Source organism: Heloderma suspectum, chromosome W (assembly GCF_057233095.1).
Source record: "Heloderma suspectum isolate Gila_16-S chromosome W, 16-S_ref, whole genome shotgun sequence".
NCBI classification, from domain to species: Eukaryota; Metazoa; Chordata; class Lepidosauria; order Squamata; family Helodermatidae; genus Heloderma; species Heloderma suspectum.
Window position 1 is genome coordinate 5,882,501 of NC_139475.1, and position 7,500 is coordinate 5,890,000.

Below are 7,500 nucleotides of genomic sequence, written 5' to 3' on the forward strand. Positions count from 1 at the left end.
TAGGTTTAAGGTTGGGGTCGGGGTTAGGGTTAGGGTTAGGGTTAGGGTTGGGGATATGGTTAGGGTTAAGGTTAGGGTTAGGGTTAGGGTTGGGTTAGGGTTGGGTTAGCGTTGGGTGAGGGTTAGGGTTAGGTTTAGTGTTGGGGTTCGGGTTAGGTTTAGTCTTGGGGTTGGGGTTAGGGTAGGGTTAGGGTTAGGGTAGGGTTAGGGTTAGGGTTGGGGTTAGGGTTAGGGTTAGGGTTAGGTTTTGGGTTAGGGTTAGGGTTAGGGGTAGGGTCGGGGTTAGGGTTAGGGTTGGGGTTAGTGTTGGGGTTAGGGTTAGGTTTAGGCTTAGTGTTAGGGTAGTGTTTAGGGTTAGGGTTAGGGTTAGGGTAGGGGTTAGGGTTAGGGTTAGGTTTGGGGTCAGGGTTAGGGTTAGGGTTAGGGTTAGGGTTGGGGTTAGGTTTAGCGTTAGGGTTAGGTTTGGGGTTAGGGTTAGTGTTAGGGTTAGGTTTGGATTTAGGGTTAGGGTCTGGGTTAGGGTTAGGGTTAGGGTTAGGTTTGGGGTTAGGGTTAATGTTAGGGTTAGGGTTGGATTTAGTTTTAGGGTCTGGGTTAGGGTTAGGGTTGGGGTTAGGGTTAGGGTTGAGTTATGGTTAGGGGTAGGGTTAGGGTTTGGGTTAGGGTTAGGGTTAGGGTTGTGTTAGGGTTGGGGTAGGGGTTAGGGTTAGGGTTACGGTTGGGGTCAGGGTTAGGGTAAGGGTTAGTGTTAGGTTTAGGGTTGGGGTTAGGGATAGGGTTAGGGTTTGTGGTTAGGATTTGGTTTAGTGGTGGGGTTGGGGTTAGGGTTAGGTTTATGGTTAGGGTTAGGGTTGGGGTCAGGGTTAGGGTTAGGGTTAGTGTTAGGTTTATGGTTGGGGTTAGGGTTAGGATTAGGTTTAAGGTTCGTGTTGGGGTTAGGGTTAGGGTTAGGGTTAGGGTTGGGGATAGGGTTAGGGTTAAGGTTAGGGTTAGGGTTAGGGTTAGGGTTGGGTTAGGGTTGGGGTAGGGGTAGGGTTAGGGTTAGTGTTGGGGTTCGGGTTAGGTTTAGTGTTGGGGTTGGGGTTAGGGTAGGGTTAGGGATAAGCTTGGGGTTAGGGTTAGGGATAGGGTTGTGGTTAGGGTTAGGGTTAGGGTTTGGGATAGGGTTAGGGTCAGGGTCAGGGTCAGGGTTAGGGTTAGGGTTAGGGTCGGGGTTAGGGTTCGGGTTGGGGTAGAGGTTAGGGTTAGTGTTAGGTTAGGGTTGGGTTAAGTTTAGAGTTAGGGTTAGGGTTAGGGTTGGTGTTAGGGTTGGGTTTAGTGTTGACGTTAAGGTTAGGGTTAGGGTTAGGGTTAGGGTAGTGGTTAGGGTTAGGGTTAGGGTTAGGGTTAGGTTTGGGGTTAGGGTTAGGGTTAGGGTTAGGTTTGGGGTTAGGGTTAATGTTAGGGTTAGGGTTGGATTTAGTTTTAGTGTCTGGGTTAGGGTTAGGGTTGGGGTTAGGGTTAGGGTTAGGGTTGAGTTATGGTTAGGGGTTTGGGTTAGGGTTAGGGTTAGGGTTAGGGTTAGGGTTTGGGATAGGGTTAGGGTCAGGGTCAGGGTCAGGGTTAGGGTTAGGGTTAGGGTCGGGGTTAGGGTTCGGTTTGGGGTAGAGGTTAGGGTTAGTGTTAGGTTAGGGTTGGGTTAAGTTTAGAGTTGGGGTTAGGGTTAGGGTTGGTGTTAGGGTTGGGTTTAGTGTTGATGTTAAGGTTAGGGTTAGGGTTAGGGTTAGGGTAGTGGTTAGGGTTAGGTTTAGGGTTAGGGTTAGGTTTGGGGTTAGGGTTAGGGTTAGGGTTAGGTTTGGGGTTAGGGTTAATGTTAGGGTTAGGGTTGGATTTAGTTTTAGTGTCTGGGTTAGGGTTAGGGTTGGGGTTAGGGTTAGGGTTAGGGTTGAGTTATGGTTAGGGGTATGGTTAGGGTTAGGGTTAGGGTTAAGGTTAGGGTTAGGGTTAGGGTTAGGGGTGGGTTAGGGTTGGGTTAGGGTTAGGGTTAGGGTTAGGGTTGGTGTTAGGGTTAGGGTTGGGTTAGGGTTAGGGTTAGGGTTGGTGTTAGGGTTAGGGTTGGGGTTAGCGTTGGGGTTAGGGTTAGGTTTAGGCTTAGTGTTAGGGTAGTGTTTAGGGTTAGGGTTAGGGTTAGGGTAGGGGTTAGGGTTAGGGTTAGGGTTTGGGCTGGGGTTAGGGTTAGGGTTAGGGTTGGTGTTAGGCTGAGCGTTAGGGTTCGGTTTGGGGTTAGGGTTAGTGTTAGGGTTAGGGTTGGATTTAGGGTTAGGGTCTGGGTTGTGGTTAGGGTTAGGGTTAGGGTTGGGGTTGAGTTAGGGTTAGGGTTAGGGTTAGTGTTAGGGTTAGGGTTAGGATCAGGGTCAGGGTTAGGGTTCGTGTTAGGTTTAGGGTCGGGGTTAGGATTGGGGTTAGGGTTTGGTTTGGGGTTAGGGTTAGGGTTAGGGTAGTGGTTAGGTTTAGGGTTAGGGTTAGGGTTAGGGTTAGGGTAGGGGTTAGGGTTAGTGTTAGGGTTAGGGTTAGGTTTGGGGTTAGGGTTAGGGTTAGGCTTAGGGTTAGGGTTAAGGTGAGAGTTAGGGTTAGGGTTGGGTTAGGGTTGGGTTAGGGTTAGGGTTAGGGTTAGGGTTGGCGTTAGGGTTAGGGTGCGGGTTAGTGTTGGGGTTAGGGTTAATGTTAGGGTTTGGGTTGGATTTAGTTTTAGTGTCTGGGTTAGGGTTAGGGTTGGGGTTAGGGTTAGGGTTAGGGTTGAGTTATGGTTAGGGGTAGGGTTAGGGTTAGGGTTAGGTTTAGGGTTGGGGTCAGGGTTAGGGTTAGGGTGAGGGTTAGGGTTGGTGTTAGGGTTAGGGTTAGGGTTAGGGTTAAGGTTAGGGTTAGGGTTAGGGTTAGGGGTGGGTTAGGGTTGGGTTAGGGTTAGGGTTAGGGTTAGGGTTGGTGTTAGGGTTAGGGTTGGGTTAGGGTTAGGGTTAGGGTTGGTGTTAGGGTTAGGGTTGGGGTTAGCGTTGGGGTTAGGGTTAGGTTTAGGCTTAGTGTTAGGGTAGTGTTTAGGGTTAGGGTTAGGGTTAGGGTAGGGGTTAGGGTTAGGGTTAGGGTTTGGGCTGGGGTTAGGGTTAGGATTAGGGTTGGTGTTAGGCTGAGCGTTAGGGTTCGGTTTGGGGTTAGGGTTAGTGTTAGGGTTGGGTTGGATTTAGGGTTAGGGTCTGGGTTGTGGTTAGGGTTAGGGTTCGGGTTAGGGTTGGGGTTGAGTTAGGGTTAGGGTTAGGGTTAGTGTTAGGGTTAGGGTTAGGATCAGGGTCAGGGTTAGGGTTCGTGTTAGGTTTAGGGTCGGGGTTAGGATTGGGGTTAGGGTTTGGTTTGGGGTTAGGGTTAGGGTAGTGGTTAGGTTTAGGGTTAGGGTTAGGGTTAGGGTAGGGGTTAGGGTTAGTGTTAGGGTTAGGCTTAGGTTTGGGGTTAGGGTTAGGGTTAGGTTTGGGGTTAGGGTTAATGTTAGGGTTAGGGTTGAGTTATGGTTAGGCTTAGGGTTAGGGATAGGGTTCTGGTTAGGGTTAGGGTTAGGGTCATGGTTAGGATTAGGGTAGTGTTAGGGTTGGGGTAGGGGTTAGGTTTAGGTTTAGGGTTAGGGTTGGGGTTAGGGTTAGGGTTAGGGTTGGGGTCAGGGTTAGGGTTAGGGTTGGCGTTAGGGTTAGGGTTAAGGTGAGAGTTAGGGTTAGGGTTGGGTTAGGGTTGGGTAAGGGTTAGGGTTAGGGTTAGGGTTGGCGTTAGGGTTAGGGTGCGGGTTAGTGTTGGGGTTAGGGTTAGGGTTGGGGTTAGGGTTAGGGTGGGGGTTAGTGTTGGGGTTAGGGTTAGGTTTAGGCTTAGTGTTAGGGTAGTGTTTAGTGTTAGGGTTAGGGTTAGGGTAGGGGTTAGGGTTAGGGTTAGGGTTTGGGCTGAAGTTCGGGTTTGGGTTAGGGTTAGGGTTAGGGTTGGGGTTAGGGTTAGCGTTAGGGGTAGGTTTCGGTTTAGGGTTAGTGTTAGGGTTAGGGTTGGATTTAGGGTTAGGGTCTGGGTTAGGGTTAGGGTTAGGGTTAGGGTTGGGGTTAGGGTTAGGGTTAGGGTTGAGTTAGGGTTAGGGTTAGGGTTAGGGTTAGGGTCAGGGTCAGGGTTAGGGTTCGGGTTAGGTTTAGGGTCGGGGTTAGGGTTGGGGTTAGGGTTTGGGTTGTGTTAGGGTTGGTGTTAGTGTTAGGGTTAGGGTTGGGTTAAGTTTAGGGTTAGGGGTAGGGTAGGGTTAGGGTTGGGGTTAGGGTTAGGGTTAGGGTTAGGGTTCGGTTTGGGGTTAGGGTTAGGTTTAGGGTTAGGGTTGGATTTAGGGTTAGGGTCAGGTTTAGGGTTATGGTTACGGTTGGGGTTAGGGTTAGGGTTAAGCTTAGGGTTAGGGTTAGGGTTAGGGTTAGGGTTAGGGTTGTGGTTAGGGTCAGGGTCAGGGTTAGGGTTAGGGTTAGGGTTAGGTTTAGGGTTGGGTAGGAGTAGGGGTTAGGGTTAGGGTTGGGGTTAGGGTTAGGGTTAGGTTTGGGGTCAGGGTTAGGGTTAGGGTTAGGGTTAGGTTTAGGGTTGGTGTTAGGGTTAGGGTTAGGGTTAGGGTTAGGGTTAGGGTTGGGGTAGGGGTTAGGGTTAGGGTGGGCTTTAGGATTAGGGTTAGGGTTAGGTTTGTGGTTAGGGTCAGGGTCAGGGTTAGGGTTAGGGTTAGGGTTGGGGTAGGGGTTAGGGTTAGGGTTGGGGTTAGGGTTAGGGTTAGGGTTAGGTTTGGGGTCAGGGATAGGGTGAGGGTTAGGGTTAGGGTTAAGCTTGGGGTTAGGGTTAGGGTTAGGGTTGTGGTTAGGGTTAGTGTTAGGGTTAGGGTTGGATTAAGGGTTAGGGTCTGGGTTAGGGTTAAGGTTAGGGTTGGATTTAGGGTTAGGGTCTGGGTTAGGGTTAGGGTTAGGGTTAGGGTTAAGCTTGTGGTTAGGGTTAGGGTTAGGGTTAGGGTTGTGGTTAGGGTTAGGGTTAGGGATAGGGATAGGGATAGGGTTAGGGTCAGTGTCAGGGTCAGGGTTAGGGTTAGGGTTAGGGTCGGGGTTAGGGTTCGGGTTGGGGTAGAGGTTAGGTTTAGTGTTAGGGTTAGGGTTGGGTTAAGTTTAGGGTTATGGTTAGGGTTAGGGTTGGTGTTAGGGTTGGGTTTAGTGTTGACGTTAGGGTTAGGGTTAGGGTTAGGGTAGTGTTTAGGGTTAGGGTTAGGGTTAGGTTTGGGGTTAGGGTTAGGTTTAGGGTTAGGGTTAATGTTATGGTTAGGGTTGGATTTAGTTTTAGGGTCTGGGTTAGGGTTAGGGTTGGGGTTAGGGTTAGGGTTAGGGTTGAGTTATGGTTAGGGGTAGGGTTAGGGTTTGGGTTAGGGTTAGGGTTAGGGTTGTGTTTAGGGTTAAGTTTAGGGGCAGGGTTATGGTTAGGGTAGGGTTAGGGTTGGGGTAGGGGTTAAGTTTAGGGTTAGGGTTAGGTTTGGGGTTAGGGTTAGGGTTAGGGTTAGGTTCAGGGTCAGGGTCAGGGTTAGGATTAGGGTTAGGGTTAGGTTCGGGGTTAGGGTTCGGGTTGGGGTAGGGTTTAGGTTTACTGTTAGAGTTAGGGTTGGGTTAAGTTTAGTGTTAGGGTTGGGGTTAGGGTTGGTGTTAGGGTTAGGGTTAGGGTTAGGGTAGTGGTTAGGTTTGGGGTTAGGGTTAGGGTTAGGGTAGGGGTTAGGGTTAGTATTAGGGTTAGGGTTAGGTTTGGGGTTAGGGTTAGTGTTAGGGTAAGGGTTAGGGTTGAGTTATGGTTAGGGATAGGGTTAGGGTTTGGGATAGGGTTGTGGTTAGGGTTAGGGTTAGTGTCATGGTTAGGATTAGGGTAGTGTTAGGGTTCTGGTAGGGGTTAGGTTTAGGTTTAGGGTTAGGGTTGGGGTTAGGGTTGGATTTAGGGTTAGGGTTGGGGTTAGGGTTGGATTTAGGGTTAGGGTCTGGGTTAGGGTTAGGGTTAGGGTTGGGGTTAGGGTTAGGGTTAGGGTTGAGTTAGGGTTAGGGTTAGGGTTAGGGTTAGGGTTAGGGTCAGGGTCAGGGTTAGGGTTCGGGTTAGGTTTAGGGTCGGGGTTAGGGTTGGGGTTAGGGTTTGGGTTGTGTTAGGGTTGGTGTTAGTGTTAGGGTTAGGGTTGGGTTAAGTTTAGGGTTAGGGGTAGGGTAGGGTTAGGGTTGGGGTTAGGGTTAGGGTTAGGGTTAGGGTTCGGTTTGGGGTTAGGGTTAGGTTTAGGGTTAGGGTTGGATTTAGGGTTAGGGTCAGGTTTAGGGTTATGGTTACGGTTGGGGTTAGGGTTAGGGTTAAGCTTAGGGTTAGGGTTAGGGTTAGGGTTAGGGTTGTGGTTAGGGTCAGGGTCAGGGTTAGGGTTAGGGTTAGGGTTAGGTTTAGGGTTGGGGTAGGAGTAGGGGTTAGGGTTAGGGTTGGGGTTAGGGTTAGGGTTAGGTTTGGGGTCAGGGTTAGGGTTAGGGTTAGGGTTAGGTTTAGGGTTGGTGTTAGGGTTAGGGTTAGGGTTAGGGTTGGGGTAGGGGTTAGGGTTAGGGTGGGCTTTAGGATTAGGGTTAGGGTTAGGTTTGTGGTTAGGGTCAGGGTCAGGGTTAGGGTTAGGGTTAGGGTTGGGGTAGGGGTTAGGGTTAGGGTTGGGGTTAGGGTTAGGGTTAGGGTTAGGTTTGGGGTCAGGGATAGTGTTAGGGTAAGGGTTAGGGTTGAGTTATGGTTAGGGATAGGGTTAGGGTTTGGGATAGGGTTGTGGTTAGGGTTAGGGTTAGTGTCATGGTTAGGATTAGGGTAGTGTTAGGGTTCTGGTAGGGGTTAGGTTTAGGTTTAGGGTTAGGGTTGGGGTTAGGGTTAGGGTTGGGGTCAGGGTTAGGGTAAGGGTTAGTGTTAGGTTAAGGGTTGGGGTTAGGGTTAGGGTTAGGGTTGGGTTTAGGATTAGGTTTAGTGTTGGGGTTGGGGTTAGGGTTATGGTTAGGGTTGGGGTTGGGGTTAGGGTTAGGGTTAAGGTGAGAGTTAGGTTTAGGGTTGGGTTAGGGTGGGGTTAGGGTTAGGGTTAGGGTTAGGGTTAGGGTTGGGGTTAGGGTTAGGGTGGGGGTTAGTGTTGGGGTTACGGTTAGGTTTAGGCTTAGTGTTAGGGTAGTGTTTAGTGTTAGGGTTAGGGTTAGGGTAGGGGTTAGGGTTAGGGTTAGGGTTTGGGCTGGGGTTCGGGTTAGCGTTAGGGTTAGGGTTAGGGTTGGGGTTAGGGTTAGCGTTAGGGTTAGGTTTGGGTTTAGGGTTAGTGTTAGGGTTAGGGATGGATTTAGGGTTAGTGTCTGGGTTAGGGTTAGGGTTAGGGTTGGGGTTAGGGTTGGGGTTAGGGTTGACTAAGGGTTAGGGTTAGGGTTAGGGTTGGGGTTAGGGTTAGCGTTAGGGTTAGGTTTGGGTTTA